This window comes from Manis pentadactyla, chromosome 5, assembly GCF_030020395.1.
Source record: "Manis pentadactyla isolate mManPen7 chromosome 5, mManPen7.hap1, whole genome shotgun sequence".
Classification (NCBI taxonomy): Eukaryota; Metazoa; Chordata; class Mammalia; order Pholidota; family Manidae; genus Manis; species Manis pentadactyla.
In genome coordinates, this window is record NC_080023.1 from 111,451,363 (window position 1) to 111,469,834 (window position 18,472).

General features: G+C 35.2%; 1 protein-coding gene across 5 annotated transcripts in view; it reads left to right on the plus strand.

The window, feature by feature from the left end:
- Positions 1 to 18,472, plus strand: part of LARP1B (La ribonucleoprotein 1B) — a 196,098-nt gene that overhangs the window by 55,800 nt on the left and 121,826 nt on the right. The gene's annotated exons all lie outside the window — the stretch shown is intronic.

The window sequence follows — 18,472 nt, forward strand, 5'->3', positions numbered from 1 at the left end:
GTGTTTTATCTAGTATAAGCATGAGATACGGTCCAATGAAAGAGAGATAAATCCATGTGTCATGATCAACTAAATCTTGACATAATCAGCTAAAAGTTTCAATAGGGAAAGAGACTTTTCAACAAGTGATCTTGGGACTAGTGGATATCCACATGCAAAAGAAGAAGTTAGATGCCATCCTAATTCACCATGTAGAAGAATTAACTGAAAAGGAACACCTAAACAGAACAGCAAAAACTATAAAGGTATTGTAAGGAAACATTGAAGAAATCTTTATGACTTTATATTTAACAGTGGTTTCTTATAATACTAATAGCAGAAGCAACAAAAGATAAAGTGTATGTCATCAAAAATTATTAAATTTTATACTTCAAAAGATGCATGTAGAAAGTGAAAGGACAATAAAAAACCTACAATATCATTTACATTAAATCTCTCCAAGTAAATGTAATAAAATAATGTAGAAGATCTATATGAGGAATACTATAGCTTTGAGGAAAGAAGTCAAAGAAGAATTAAGTGAGAGATTCCACATTTATGGACAGGAAAATCAGCAGTGTCAGTTCTCCTGCACTTGATCAGTACATTCAGTATAATCCCAATTAAGAATCCAGGAATTTGTTTTGTGGCTATTGGCCAACTGATTCTAAAATGTATATGGAGAGTTACAAGACCCAGAGTAGCAAATAAAATACTGAAGGAGAAAGTTAAATAAATGATAGTACCTGACTTAAAGAGTTATAAAGATGCAGTCAAGATACTATGGTATTGGTGAAAGAATTGACAGATCAATGGAAGAGAATAGAGCCAAGAAATTGACTCACGTAATCAATTGGTCTTTGACAAAAAAGGGAAGTCAGTGTAATGGAGTGAATATAGTCTTTTCATCAAATGGTACTGGAACAACTGGGCATCCACATGCAAAAAAATGACTCTACAACAGACCTTACGTTTTTTACAAAAATTAACTCAGAACGGACATTGACCTAGATGTAAAACAGAAATCTGTAAAACTCATCTAAGGTAACATAGGAGAAAATTTAGATCATTCTGGGTTGGGTGATGACTTTTAGATATGTCACCAAAAGCATGACCTCTGATGGAAGAAACTGATAAGTTGGATTTCATTAAAATGAAAAACTTGTGAACATCACTGTTCAGATTGAGAAAACAAGACTGGGAGAAAATATTTCCAAAAAATTGCAAAAAAACATGTCTAATCAAGGACTATTGTCCACAGTAAACAAAGGTCTCTTAAAACTCAACAGTACAAAAACAGCCTGATTAATAAAACAAGCAAAAGACCTGAAAAGACACCTCACCCAAGAAGATCTACATATGGCTAGTGAGCACATGGAAAGATGCTCCATATCATGTTGCCAGGGAAATGTAAATTAAAATGAGATACCTCTACACACATTAGAATGGCCAAAATCCAGAACACTGACAAAACCAAATGGTGGTGAGGATGGGGAGCAACAGGAACTCTCATTCATCATTTGTGGGAATTCAAAATGATACAGCCACTTTGGAAGACAGTTTGGTGATTTCTTAAAAAACCAAACATACTGTTACCATATGATCTACTTTCCCTTCTTTGGCACTTATGCTAAGGAATTGAAAACTTTTGTCCACACATAAATCTGCACAAAGATGTTTATTGCAGCTTTATTCACAATTTCCAAAACTGGGAAGTAACCAGGGTGTCCTTCAGTAGGTGAATGGATAAGTAAAGTGGTAGTTCCAAACAATGGAATATTATGCACTGCTAAGAAGAAACATGCTATCAAGCCATGAAAAGACATGGAAGAACCTTAAATGCATATTACTATGTGAAAGAATCCAATCTGAATGGCTATATTTATGTTATGGTTCCAATTTTTCAATGTTCTTGAAAAGGCAATCTATGGAGACATAAAAAGATCAGGGATTGCAGGGAAGGAAAGGATGAATAGGTAGAACAGGGAGGATTTTTAGGGCAGTGCAACTATTCTGTATGATAGTATTATAGTGATATATGTCATACATAATATCAAAACCCTTGGGATGTGCAATACCAAAAGTGGCACCTTTGTAAACTATGGAATTGTGGTGATAATGATGTGAGATGCAGGTTTATTGATTGTAACAAATGTAACAGAGCATTAACAGTGGAGAGGCTTGTGTGAAGGAGGCTACAGGGTACATAGAAACTCTATTTTTTACATAATTTTTCTGTGATACTACAAAAGCTCTAAAAAATAGTCAACTAAAGGATAAAGCATTTGCAAATCATATTTAATAAAGGACTTGTATTTATACATAAAGAACTTTCACAACTCAATTGTAAAAAGGACAAATAACCCAATTATAAAATGAGCAACAGTCTGAATTGACATTGCTCCAAAGTAGATATGGAGATGGCTAATAAGTCCATGGTAAGTTGGTTGACATCAATTAGCCATCAGGGAAATGAAAAAAATCACTATTAGATAACCACCACACCTACTTGGTAACTGCAATAAAAAAGATAGACTCAACGATTGTTGGCGATATCAAGGAGAAATAGGAATCCTTGTAGACCATTGGTGAGAATATAAAATGGTCGAACTGCTCTGGAAAGGGTTAAAATAGAGTTATACGAGCAAGGAATTTTACTCCTAGATGTATATGCAGGAGAAATATGTCCCCACAAAACTTGTATACAGATGTTCACTTCAGCTTTATGAAAATGGAAAGAACTTAAATGTTCATCAACTGATGAATGGGCAAATCAACAGTGGTATAAGCATACAATGCTATATTGGCAATGGAAAGAAATGATGCATGCCACAACATGAAGACATTATGCTAAGTAAAAGAAGCCAGTTACAAAATACCACATATTATATGAAGGTATGAAATGTCCACAACAGTCAGAAATTAGATTGGTGGTTGCCTAGGGTGGGGCTTGAAATGGATGTTTAGGAGGAAATAGAGTGACTGCCAATGGGTATGGGATTTCTTTTTGTAGTAATGTAAATGTAATATTTATTGTAGTGATGGTTGCAAAGCTTTGTGTATAGTCAAAACAATTGAATTGTACACTGGTGTGGATTGTACCATATGTGAATTATATCTTAATAAAGCTATTTTTTTAAAAAAGTAAAAGAAAAGACATCCTAATCAGAAAAGTAGTGACTGTGGCATCTTACTACACTGATGGACAGTGACTGCAATGGAGTATGGGGGGGAGACTCAATAATATCGGTGAGTGTAGTAACCACACAGTTTTTCATGTAAAACCTTCATAAAAGTGTATGTGGATAATACCTTAATAAAAATGTAATAAAAAATAAAGTTACAATGTTCATCACAAAAAAGAAAAGACATCCTTTGTAAATGTGATTGGAAGTCAATACTAGCCAAAGTGATATACAGTTTCAGTGGAATCCCTATCAAAATCTCTGTGGCATTCTTTGCAGAAATAGGAAAAGCAATACTAAAATTTATATGCAATTTCGTGGGACCCTTAAAAACCAAAAATAGTTTTTAAGTTTACTGATGACTACAAGTAATCAAAGCAGTGTGGTACAGGCATAAAGTCAGATAAGTGGAATAGAATAGAGAGCCCAGAAATAAACCCTTAAGTTGACTATATGGTCAAATGATTTTCAACATGGGTGTGAGACCACTCAGTGGAAAAAGGACAATCTTGTCAACAAATGGCACTGGGGAAACTGGGTATCTAGAAACTTCCAAATGAAGCTGGACTGTTACTTCATACTGCATGTAAAGCTTTAAAGATTGAAGACTTGAACCTAAGATCTAAAACTATGAAACTTCTAAAGGAAACATAGGGGTGACATTTCATGACATTTGATTTGGCAATGATTTCTTTGATATAACACCAAAAGCACATGTAATAAAACAAAAAAGGACAAATTACAATTCATGAAAATAAAAAATTTATGTGTATTAATGGACAACATCAACAAAGTGAAAGGCAGCCTACAAAATAGAAAATATTTACAAATACCTGATAAGGGAGTTAATATCATATAAAGAAATCCAACTGAACAACAAAATCTCAGTTTAAAAAAATGGGCAAAGAACTTGAATAGACATTTCTCCAAAGGTTATATACAAATGGCCAATAAGCACATGGAAATGTGCTCAACATCAACAGTCATCTGAGAAGTGCAAATCAAAACCACAATATCACTTCATACTCATTATGATGGTGCTTTCAAAATAAAAAGCAAGACCGAGAAAATAAGTTGTTGGAGAGGATGTGGAGAAATTGGAACGCTTGTGCATTTTAGTTGGAACATAAAATAGTATAGCTGCAATGGAAAAGAGCATGTCAGTTCCTCAAAAAATTTTTTTTGCACATCCATGTTCATATTCATAGTGGCAGCGTTCATAGCCAAAAAGTGGAAACAACCTAAATGTCCATCAGATATATGGCTAAACAAACTGTGGTGTATACATACAGTGAAATATTTTTCAGCCTTTGAAAGCAGGAAAATCTGTCACATGCCACAACATTGATGGTCTTGGAGGACATGCTAAATGAAGTCATAAAAACATACTGTATGATTCCAGTTATGTAAAGTACTAAATTTCATAAAAACAGAGTAGAGTGGTTGCTGCAGGGGAGGTGGAAATGGGGAGATTTTTTATTTGGTATAGAGTTTCAGTTTCACTAAATGACAATTTTGGATATGAATTTCACAACGATGTGAATATACTTAACACTATAGAACTGTACACCTAAAAGATGGTTAAGAAGGTGATTTTTGTTATTTTTAAATCCCATTTGAAAGTAAAACTTAGAAAACCTAGCTACTTAACAAGTAAAGTAACCAAACAGATTTGTACATATATTCATGAGATAGAATAGACAGATTTGAAAACAAAAAACATTACTAGTTCTAAAGAGTGTCCTTTTGTAATGATAACAAGTGAAGAAATCCATCAGGGAAGTAGAACTTAAAGTTTGATGCACTTAATATCAAGTCTTCAAGTACATGAAGCAAAAGCTGATAGAGCAAATCTACATAGTGTGATTTAATTTACCCCATAAGTAAATGAGGAATAAAACAATAAAAAGAATAATTTGTAAAACAACTCTATACCTAACAATTGCAGAGTACATGATCTTTTTGATAGTATCTATATTACATTGACCTGCAGTGGTTTATAGAGCAAATTTCAAAGCATTGATATTATATCAAATACATTAGTGGAATTAAGTTAGTGTTTAATAATAAAAATAAGAGTTAAAAGCAAAATAATAAAACCCTGTAAGTTTTGGAACAAAGATGTATTTTCAATAACTCACTGAAGAAAGAATTAATAGTGGAAGTTAGAAAATCTCTGTGGAATGGTAACTGAATTTCAGAAGTGCAACCTAAGAGATAGGCTTAAAAGCAAATATTAGGAGAAACAATTAAAGTGAATAAACCAATATTATCTGTGCTGTATAAAAACTTTCCCCCAAATCTTAAAGGCTTAAAGTAAAAATTCCCCATATGGCTTGACAGTGGCTGTGGGTTGGCTGTTGTGGCTGTGTGTGTGTCTTGCTTTGTTCTGAGTGTCTTCTTATTTTGGGAATTCATGTGGAAAGAACAGCCCCCAATAGCCCTTGCTTATTTATTTACATAGTGGAGGGGATGAACAAGAAGAGGCTGAGCTAAAGCATACAGTTATATTCAGAATTGCTGCTTAGATGTTCTTTATGTACATTTGTTCACATTTGGTTGGCTAAAGCAACTTACATGGGTAAGCCTATGGGGTTGTATATTCTCAAAAGACATGAAAGGTGATTACAATGAGTAGATATGCATAATCCTCTAATCTAGGGGATGCGGACTGTGAAAAATAATACAATTTGCTATAGCTTTCAAGAAGCTAGAAGTTAGAAAAAGAATTGGCAAAATAAACCCCCATAAAAGTGTATGGAAGTAAATAATAAATAGAATTTAATTTAAAGTTAGCATTAGAGGACTAATCTTAGCAACACTTCATTTTTTGAAAAGACCAAAATACATTTATGAGTACAAAGAAACAGGAAAATGCACATATATTAGCTGCAATGAAAATAGGGATGTAATTAATAATCATGGAGAAGTTTTGAAAGGTTTTTCAGACCAATAATTTGAACATTTTGATAAGAAAAAATTTCTAGAAAAATATATAACTTACCAAACCTGGGTAAGAAAGTAAGTTGCATTAAAAATCTTCAAACTCAAAGATAAATTGGCTTTATTAGCAAGTTCCTCTAGATTTGGAATGATTCCAGCCATGCACAAATATTTCCACTGAAAAGGTTAATAGTACTCAGATCTTTAATGAATGAGTGGGGGGAGGGAAGAAGGAGTATTTCACTTATTCTATGAGAGGAGCATAACCTTGATACTGGTATCTGGAGAGAACATGAAGGAAACTCACAAAATGAGAGTCAAGCATTACCAGTAATCTAGGTATAAATATTCTGAACTTTATCAAACAAAATTCACTGTTTTTTTTAAAAGTAAGATAGCCAATTTTTCATTTCAACAATGACAGTTGGTTATACATTAGAAAAACTAGTCAAAACAATTTTCATGAACATACTGAAGATTGTGACCACTTAATACAGAAAATGATTTGATAAAGTCAGCATGCATACACAGATTTTTAAAAAATATAGTAAAAGAGATTTAATTCCATAAAGGATTTCTGCAAAATTCCCTACAAAACAGTTTATTCTGATTCGTGAAATGTTGAAGGCAATATCTTGCAATCAGAATAAACAAAGATCCTCACTGTCAAATCTATCAGATATATTGGATGTCTTTGTTCCAAACACAAAAAGGATATGGGCTGAAAAGGAAGAAGTAAAAACTTAAGGTTATGCAAATAGAATATCCCAAAGTATCTATGGTTGAGTGACTAGAATTATTACATGCTTATTAACACGTTTTCTAGGTGGTTATTTTTAAAAAATTTCTACATAGCATCAGATATTTGGAAATAGTAGCATATCATATTTCATTGTCTAATTAGTTGGAAATAGTAACTTTTAAGATTATATTGTCTAGTATAAGACAATTACGAAAAATTTTATGTATTTCTATGGCTGCTATAACAAATTTCCAGAAACTTGGAAGCTTAAACAACACATTTATTATTTTATTTTATAGATCAGAAGTCCTGGTGAACTCATCAAGGTTTTTGTCTTACCATATTGGATCTTTCAGAATTAAAGACTCCAGGTCTTTAAGACTAAAATCCAGGTGTTCCAGCCTGGGCTCTTATCTGTATGTTTTATTTGAGCATCCATCACTTCCAAGTTCATTCATATTGTTTGCAGAATTCAGTTCTTTGGGACTATGTGTAGAATTGAGGTCCTTTGTTTCCATTTTGGCTGTCTGGAGCCTATCAGCTTCTTTAGGCCACCTGCAATCTTGGTCAATAGCACTGTCAGTTTTTAAATCAGAAGTAGCTGGTGGAGCTGTGCTCCTCTCTCTTTTTCTGCATCTCTTCTGCTGGTGGTTGGAGAAAGTTCATGATCTCAGACTAGGGAAAGTTTTATTAAGTGGATGCAAAAAGGGCAAGGTCAAAAAATGCACATGTAGTCCACAAAGTGAAGATTCTTTCCATTCATGATTTGATAGGTATTGTGAAACAAATGTATAAAGTACAAATCAATGAAAGATTTAGCAGAAAACTGATTATAAGATATGAACAAGCATTTCACAAAAGAGGAAGTCCCAATGATTGAAATCTGGAAAAGATGTTCAACATTATTAATCAAAAAGATGCAGATTAAATTTCAATGAAGTATTTCATAAACCCCACATTAGCAAAGTTAAAATATCAGAGAGAAGTGTTTGGGGATATTTGGAATAAGAAATGTATTAATCTGGAAATAAATGTAAAACCATACCAATATGCCCACCATCTCTAGGTAGGAATATGCTCTCAAGTTGCATTGTTCAAATATGATAGTCATTAACCACATGTGGTTATAAGTTCTCAAAATGTAGCTATTTCAGAAGAATAGGATGTACTTTGGATATACAATATTGGACTTTGAAGACTTAGTAACCAAAAGAATGGAACATATTTTAAAATTTTCTGTAATTATTGCTTATTGAAATAATGTTCTTGGTTAGTAAAATGTTAGAATGTCACCTTTTTAACTTGAATATAGCTATGAGAAAATTTAAAATCACTTGTCATTTTCATTATGTTTATATTGGACAGCAGTGTCCTAGAGGAACTGAGAAATGTTCATCAGGAACAATATATAACAATATAGCAGAATTGTTCATTGTATTCACAAATTAAAAATAACCAAAATGCACATCAGAAAATGAATGGATATGTTGTGGTAAATAACATGATACTGTATAATAGTGAAAATGAACGGCAGCTCCACACATGTAAGAAAGGTTACATACAGACTTTGATTCCATAATGCAAAAGAACAAGTCAAATAAAACTTTTTTTTTTCAGAACTGTATACATAACATAGAAGGTAATATAAAGAAAAGCCAGGAATTATTAGCACATAACCCAGGATTTGGGTTGTTTTTGAGGGGAGGGAGCAGAATATGCTTTGCATCTAATATAATAACAGCTTTGTGTTTCTAGTTGTTCAATGAGTGTTAGTTTTCTAAATAACTTGCACATGTATGTTTAATACATACTTCTATATGGCATATTTCATAACAATACGAAAAACAGGCAAGATGAATGGGGATGTGTGGGACAAGAAGAGACAAGCTAAAGCTGATTTGCTCCTTGGAACTGCCGGGTCGTTGTTCCTTGTGCTAAAATCAAGGTAGCTTGAGTCTTCTTTTTTTTTTTTTTTTTTTTTTGCATCCAGCTGTTTGTTTTCCTGCCCAGTGGTCTGCTTAAGGTGGTGGTGTAAACCTGTGCAGTGTCTAAGGCTTTATTAACAGGATGTACAGATAGGACCTCCATCCCAGAAATGTACTGGTGGACCTCTGCAACTTGTGACTCACATTGCTGGCTGGCCTCAAGAGGCCCAGGAATTGCCCAGTTTGCTCTCTCTCATGATAGCTCCATGTAACAAGAAATCTTTAGTTTGAATCTGTAGGGCAAGGGAGAGACACCATTACAACCAGTTTATCAGTCATTGTAACCTGAGTTCAAGCTGCTTGTGTGGAAACCCAAATATGCTCATGCCTTTGTTTTCAGCATTTCATGAAGAATCTTCAAATTGGAAGCTTCTGAATCACATTGGTCAGTCAGTTAATGTCATCTTTAGGCTCATAGTATTTGCTGTTGTGCAGTATGCCTACTTTGTCCAGTATTTAGAGTATTATGTGAAGTTATCACTGGTGGTCTAAGGGTCATTTCCCAGAGTTCCTGGATTTACTGGTTTTGTGTTGTATGAGAAAACATTTCCAGTTGCTGGAACCAGACCATCAGCAGGCAAATTGTTGAGAGGGAACACTGGAGGTAGGCTCTCTTCTGCCTTGACCTACATAGTATTCTGGAATTTGTGGAGCCCTTGAACCTTTGGAGACTCTGTCTGTTACTGTTCACTCTGACTTTGCTGACAGCCTCATTTGCCTTACAAATGCAGAAGAGCCCTCATCTATATTTGTTGCAGATGGTGAGAGGAACTTCAGTTATGTTGAAGTTTTTGGTATATAGCTGGAAATGGTGTACAAATTCACCAGGAGATGCCATATCATTACTTGGCAGACCAGAGACAGTGACATATACTGACTTGGCAAAGGAAGTCACCTAAATTTCACCTCGCCACCATCACTTGAGGTGTTCCTCTGTTCTGTCACTGCAGAATACTAAGTTGAGAACCTCTTTGGCAAAGTTGGGGCCTATTTCTGACCAGTAGTCAACTTGCCTGCAAATTCCACTTTGTAATTCTGAACCAAAACTAACTCCTCTGAACCTCAGAAGGGGATCATTCTTGCCTTCTGTACCTCATAGGGTTGTAAAGACTTGTGAAAACTGTAAAAGACTGGACATATGGTTATATGGGACTAGGAATAATGAGTTATACAAATGGAGGGGAGACAGATATTTCAAATACAGTAGCTTTGTAATAAGTTTACTCTTTACCAGGGATTCATTCACTGACATATATTTGAATGCCTGCTGTGTGCCAGACCATGCTGGGAACTGAGAATCTAGTAGTGAATATGACCGACTACTGATAATGCTATCTCCAAGTAATTCACAATGGTGATGTTGGTGGGAGTAAGGTGGGTGGATGGAAATAATTAAAACAAAATCTAGGCATTAGATGACTACCATAATTGGGTGTTGACTTTAGTTATGAGCCTTTTCATAAACAGAAAAAAAGAAACTTGCTGAATCATATGAGTGGAATGATTGTGGGAAAAGTCTGAATGAAGAAATGAAAGTGGAACTAGTGTAGTACATGAAAATATATATAAGTATTGAATGTTATGTTGAATAATATCGATATTGAGGCTTGGTATAATACATTATTGGACAAATGGCAATACTTGAAGAGAGATGAGGAATCAAGGTTTGGATGTGTGTGTGTGTGTGTGTGTGTGTGTGTGTGTGTGTAAGTATGTGTTTATGTCTGTGTATCATATATTTTTAAAGAATGGAAACTACTGGAACATTTTACATGTGATGGTCCAGTGGAAAGGGAGAGTTGACGATACAGGAGGGAGTGGAAAATGGAGCTGAAATTCTTGAGAGTATGAAACTGGATAGTATTCAGCATAAGGAGTGGGGGTTTGTCAACTTTAGCACTGTTGACATTTTGAATGAGATAATTCTATTACGGAGGCTGTCCTGGGCAACACAGAATAGTTAGCATTATCCCTGGCCTCTACTCCCACTAAGTGCCAGTATCCCACCCCCATGACAATAAAAAATGTGCCTAGAAGGGAGTTGTGGGAAGAATCACCCCTAGTTGATAACCATTGATATAGAAGTATTGGCCTTTCAAAGTGATGCTGTTCTTTATCTGGAGGGGAGAAGAAGAACATGAGTGTGGATGGGTTTGTAGATTTGGTGATGGAAATGTTAGGAAGTTCCTTCTCATGATTTAACTTTCTCAGTGAAATATAGGTTGAGGTTATGGAGCTGGTGAAAAGGTCAAGAATGATGTAGACAAAAATTCATTCTTTTTAGAATAAGAGAAAGATTCCTGGTGAGCAGTGGAAGACTAGAGACTATTTCTTTTGTAGAAATTTTACTAGAGAGGCTTTAGACCAGAGAGACCAGACACAGGAAAATGGAAGAGATTATTTACTTATTTCTAGAACTGATGGATAAAATCCTATATAGATCTTTGTGGTTCTTGAGCATTTAAAGCTGTTCTTCTTGAAACTTACCAGCTTTCCCATTTCACCACATTCTCTTGCTTTTCCTCCCACTTCTGTAGCCACTCTTTTCAGTTAGGTTTATATGTTTATTTATCTTTTGTTTGTTTTTTAGATGCCAGTGATTATGCTAGGCTTATTATGTAAGACCTCTGTATTCTTAACTCTTCTCTCCCTTGGCAATCTTGCTACTCAGGGCTTTATTCATCATTCTATGTTTTAATCCCAACTCTTTTATCTCTGGACTAGATTTTGATCCTGAACTTCAGAAACAATGTATCCAGCTGTCTCCTAGGACATTTCATCATGTTTGTCCTACAGTCATTTAAAAATCAACATGCCTAAAAATGAATTTATTATTTCTAGATTCAAAACCCCTTTCTCTAGTTCCTTTTCCTCCCCAAACAAAACAAAACACCCTGGTTGGTTTGATTCCTATCTAGGTAATTGGCTCCATGATCCCTGAACATAAGCATGTGTATATACCTGTTGCCTTATATTAGTCAAAAATGGGGCAGAGGCAATACATAAAGAGATAGGACTAAGAATTTTCTCAAAGTCATGAAATATTAGTTTAATAAATTGAATTTATTTTAGGAATGTGACTACTTGCCTCATTTAGAAGTGAGAAGAGAAAAATATAACCGTAATAGGTTATTTATGACTTAGAAAAAAGAATTTAAAAATAGATGTACATTCTTATAACCTGAATAAAAGTTATCTGCAAAGGAACCTGGATTTAATATCACACATAATGGTAGAAATCTTGAAGCATTCATTTGAAGAATAGGATGAAGTTAATAATTATTTGGAAAATCCTAGAAATTTAAAAGTAAATTATTAAAATCATTATTAGACTCTAGTGAGGTTGCTAAATACAAAAATCAATATGTAAAAATATTTTTGCATTTCTTCCAGCAACCAACAAAACAAAAACTATTTATAATAGCATCCAGAAATATGAAGTAACTGGGATTCACTTATAAAAAGTGTGCAAGATCCTTATGGAGAACATAAATTTTATTAAAAAGATATTAAGAGATCTAAATAGTGATGCTCTCTTTATAAATTACAAGAATTAATACTGTAAAGATAGTCCTCAACATCTGGATCTATAAATTCATTGCATTCTCCAAAGTTTTTTCCCTTCCTTTCTATTGCATAAGCTGATTCCAAATTAATATGGAAGTATTGAAAAGCTAAAAGTTGCAAAGAAATTTTTAAAAGATAAAGCACAAGGTTGGCTTGCCCTACCAGATATCAAACCTTTTTATAAAGCTGTAATAATTAAAATAATTAGGTGTTGGCAGCGCATATATAAATAATCTGAGAAAACAAGGAACCAAAAACATCTTATTCATATGTAGACACAGGATGTGTGACATAGGTAGCTATATTCAGAGCATCAGGGAAAGAATGCACCCCTTAGTGAGCTGAGTTAGTAAGATACTCTTAAGGGGAAAGGATGAAATTTGATCCCTGTCTGAAATGACATTCATATAAATTGTAGCTGAATTAGATACCTAAATGTGAAAAGCAAAACAATAAAATTAAGAAAATACCTCAGTGACTTGCACATAGGAAAGATTTTTTACCTAAGTATATGAACATAAAGTTAAAGTGATGAATTTTATATTGTTAAAATTGATGAATTTTGTATTGTTAAATATCAGTATATTCATTAGAGAATACCATGTGGAAGGTAGAAAGATGATTTTTTTTTAAATTGAGAGAACATATTTTAGAAGATAGACAGCCAAAAATGATTTTTCAGAATGTGTAAAGAACTCTTATGACTCAGTAGGCAAAGGCAGAAAGTGCCTTTAGGAAATGGTCAAAAGACTTGGACATCATTTTGCAAAAGAGAAAATGCAAAATGGCTAATAGACAAATGAAAAATGATTAACATTCCTATGAATCAGGGAGACCTAAATTAAAACCACAGTGAAGAATGTTTCATACAATACTGTTTTATATTCTCTGTGTTTCCTGTATCATGGATTTCTACTCTATATTATTTTTTTCTACAATTTACTTTGGATTTAATTGCTTGTTTTCTAGCTTCCTGAGGTAGAAACACATCATTCATTAGTGAACTTTTCTTTTAGAAGCATTTAAAGCTATAAATTTCTCTCTAAGCATTACTTTAGCTGCATCTTGAAAATTTTGATTTGCTGTTTTATCATTTAGTTTGAAATATTTTATAATTTCCCTTTGACTTAGAAATTATTTAGAAGTATGTTTTTAAATTTCTAAGTATTTGGTAGGTTAAAAGATTTTTTTATTGTGATAAATATTACCTTATCTACTATTTTAAAGATACAGTTCAGTGTTGGAGATTTTTGAGATATCTTTCATTTATTGATTTATAATTTAATTCTTTGTTGTTAAAATTTCACTCTTTGAAATTTATTGAGACTTATTTTATGGCCCAGCATATTGTCTATCACAGGGAAAGATTTTATGTGCACTTGGAAATAATTTGTAATCTGCAATTGTTAAGTGTAATGTTCTATAAATGTCAATTAGGCCAGGTCATTTGACAGTGTTGTTCAAATCTTAAATATCCTATAGACTTTTTGTCTATTTCTTGTACTACTTACTGAGAGAGGGATGTTAAAATCTACTGTGGTTGAAATTTGTTTATTTCTTCCTTTAGAGCTCTCAGTTTTTGCTTCATGAATTTTGTAGTTGATTTTTAGATGCATATATATATACATATGATGTGTATATATATATATTAGATGTATATAAGATACATACATATATATTAGATAAATATGTTTGTATCTGTTATGAAATACAGTATATAGTTAACCCTTGAACAATGTGGGGACTAGGGATGCTGACCCTCCATATAGTCAAAAATGTGTAGATTTTCAGCAATTTTACTTTAATGTGTTTCAGTGTATTTTTTTTTTAAATTTACTCAATATAGGGTTAACTGAAATTCTTGGACCAATAATTTGATGTTTTTCTTCAAAGCTGGGAAAATTTCAGTTTTTCCCAATTATTTGGGAAAAATTATTTCTTTCTACTCTTTCTCATTTTTGAAAAATATTGCAACTTCAAAGATGGAGCCAACATGGCGGCGTGAGTAGGACAGTGGGAATTTCCTCCCAAAAATATATATACTTTTGAAAATACAACAAACACAACTAGCCCTAAAAGAGAGACCAGAAGACGCAGGACAGTGGCCAGACTGCAGCTACATGAGCGAGAACCCAGCGACTGGTGAAAGGGGTAAGATACAAGCCCCGGCCTGGCGGGACCCGAGCGCCCCACCCCCCAGCTCCGGGTGGGAGAAGAATAGGCAGAGCGGGAGGGAGACGGAGCCCAGGACTGCTGAACACCCAGCCCCAGCCACCCCCACCAGAGCACAGACACAATGCGTGGGCGGAGGGCCCTGGATACTGGGGGAACAGGGCAACAAGACCTCTGAGCAGGTGCCGAAGCTGATGCCCCTGTGACAAAGAAAAGCGGGGGCTTTTTGAAAGTCTTAAAGGGACAGGGACTTAACAGCTTGACGGAAACAACACAGGTCATAGTCCAGCAGCTGGAAATTACAGGGAAAACCGGGCACACTAACCCCCTGGGCAACAGCTCTGAGACCTCTCACGGAGGTAAACAGCCAAACAGCCCCACATCCATTACCCCTCCGGGCACTACGAAAGCAGAAAAGCAGCCTGAGACAAACTCCGCCCACAGAAAGGGAAATTCCTCCCTTCCGGCCAGGCAAGACACAAAGACCCAGTCTACACGCAATTACCCAACACAAGCCACTAGGGGTCGCAGTTGTCCCAGTAAAGAAAGGCCAGTAGCAAGTGAAGATTTTGGCCCTCCCAGCTGACAGTCAGTCAATAGCACCTGTCAACATGAAAAGGCAAAAAAATATGATCCAGACAAGACTAACCCAGACAGCTTCGGCATCTGCTACATCTTCCCCTGAGGAGGAACCTGGGGAGATAGATTTAGCCAGTCTTCCTGAAAAAGAATTCAAAACAAAAGTCATAACCATGCTGATGGACTTGCAGAGAAATATGCAAGAACTAAGGAAGGAGAATACAGAAATAAAACAAGCTCTGGAAGGACTTCAAAACAGAACGGACGAGATGCAAGAGACCATTAATGGACTAGAAAACAGAGAACAGGAACGCAGAGAAGCTGATGCAGAGAGAGATAAAAGGATCTCCAGGAATGAAAGAATTTTAAGAGAGTTGAGTGACCAATCGAAAAGGAACAATATACGAATTATAGGTATACAAGAAGAAGTAGAGAGAGAAAAAGGGATAGAAAATGTCTTTGAAGAAATAATTGCTGAAAACTTCCCCAAACTAGGGGAAGAAATGGCCTCTCAGACCACAGAGGTACACAGAACTCCCATGACAAGGGATCCAAGGAGGGCAACACCAAGACACATAATAATTAAAATGGCAAAGATCAAAGACAAGGACAAAGTATTAAAGGCAGCCAGAGAGAAAAAAAAAGGTTACCAACAAAGGAAAACCCATCAGGCTATCATCAGACTTCTCAACAGAAACCCTACAGGCCAGAAGAGAATGGCATGATATACTTAATGCAATGAAACAGAAGGGCCTCGAACCAAGACTACTGTATCCAGCACGAATATAATTTAAATATGAAGGAGGGATTAAACAATTCCCAGACAAGCAAAAGTTGAGGGAATTTGCCTCCCACAAACCACGTCTACAGGGTATCCTACAGGGACTGCTCTACATGGGAGCACTCCTAAAAAGAGCACATAACAAAACACCCAACATATGAAGAAGGGAGGAGGAGGAATAAGAATGGAGAGAAATAAAGAATCATCAGACCGCGTTTATAATAGCTCAACAAGCGAGTTAAGTTAGACAGTAAGATAGTAAAGAAGCTAACCCTAACCTTTGGTAACGACAAACTTAAAGCCTGCAATGGCAATAAATTTATACCTTTCAATAATCACCCTAAATGTAAATGGACTGAATGCACCAATCAAAAGACACAGAGTAATAGAATGGATAAAAAAGCAAGATCCATCCATATGCTGCTTACAAGAGACTCACCTCAAACCCAAAGACGCGCACAGACTTAAAGTCAAGGGATGGAAAAAGATATTTCAAGCAAACAACAGAGAGAAGAAAGCAGGTGTTGCAATTCTGGTATCAGACAAAACAGACTTCAAAATAAAGAAAGTAACAAAAGACAAAGAAGGACATTACATAATGATAAAGGGCACAGTCCATCAAGAGGATATAACCATTATAAATATGTATGCACCCAATACAGGAGCACCAACATACCTGAAACAAATATTAATAGAACTAAAGGAGGAAATAGAATGCAATGCATTCATTCTAGGAGACTTCAACACACCACTCACTCCAAAGGACAGATCCACCAGACAGAAAATAAGTAAGGACACAGAGGCACTGAACAACACACTAGAACAGATGGACCTAATAGACATCTACAGAATGCTACATCCAAAAGCAACAGGATACACATTCTTCTCAAGTGCACATGGAACATTCTCCAGAATAGACCACATACTAGGCCACAAAAAGAGCCTCAGTAAATTCCAAAAGATTTAAATCCTACCAACCAACTTTTGAGACCACAAAGGCATTAAACTAGAAATAAACTGTTCAAAGAAAGCAAAGAGGCTCACAAACACATGGAGACTTAACAACACGCCCCTAAATAATCAATGGATCAATGACCAAATCAAAATGGAGATCCAGCAATATATGGAAACAAATGACAACAACAACACTAAGCCCCAACTTCTGTGGGACACAGCAAAAGCAGTCTTAAGAGGAAAGCATATAGCAATCCAAGCATATTTAAAAAAGGAAGAACAAGCCCAAATGAACGGTCTAATGTCACAATTATCGAAATTGGAAAAAGAAGAACAAATGAGGCCTAAGGTCAGCAGAAGGAGGGACATAATGAAGATCAGAGAAGAAATAGAGAAGAATAAAACAATAGCAAAAATCAATGAAACCAAGAGCTGGTTCTTCGAGAAAATAAACAAAATAGATAAGCCTCTAGCCAGACTTATTAAGAGGAAAAGAGAGTCAACACAAATCAACAGTATCAGAAACGAGAAGGGAAAAATCACGACGGACCCCGCAGAAATACAAAGAATTATTAGAGAATACTATGAAAACCTATATGCTAACAAGCTGGGAAACCTAGGAGAAATGGACAACTTCCTAGAAAAATACAACCTTTCAAGACTGACCCAAAAAGAAACAGAAAATCTAAACAGACCAATTACCAGCAACGAAATTGAAGCGGTAATCAAAAAACTACCAAAGAACAAAACCCCCAGGCCAGATGGATTTACCTCGGAATTTTATCAGACATACAGGGAAGACATAATACCAATTCTCCTTAAAGTTTTCAAAAAAATAGAAGAGGAGGGGATACTCCCAAACTCATTCTATGAAGCTAACATCACCCTAATACCAAAACCAGGCAAAGACCCCACCAAAAAAGAAAACTACAGACCAATATCCCTGATGAACGTGGATGCAAAAATACTCAAAAAAATATTAGCAAACCAAATTCAAAAATACATCAAAAGGATCATACACCATGACCAAGTGGGATTCATCCCAGGGATGCAAGGATGGTAGAACATTCGAAAGTCCATCAACATCATCCACCACATCAACAAAAAGAAAGACAAAAACCACATGATCATCTCCATAGATGCTGAAAAAGCATTTGACAAAGTTCAACATCCATTCATGATAAAAACTCTCAGCAAAATGGGAATAGAGGGCAAGTACCTCAACATAATAAAGGCATATATGATAAACCCACAGCCAACATTATACTGAACAGCGAGAAGCTGAAAGCATTTCCTCTGAGATCGGGAACTAGACAGGGATGCCCACTCTCCCCACTGTTATTTAACCTAGTACTGGAGGTCCTAGCCACGGCAATCAGACAAAACAAAGAAATACAAGGAATCCAGATTGGTAAAGAAGAAGTTAAACTGTCACTATTTGCAGATGACATGATACTGTACATAACAAACCCTAAAGACTCCACCCCAGAAATACTAGAAATGATATCGGAATACAGCAAAGTTGCAGGATACAAAATCAAAACACAGAAATCTGTGGCTTTCCTATACACCAACAATGAACCGA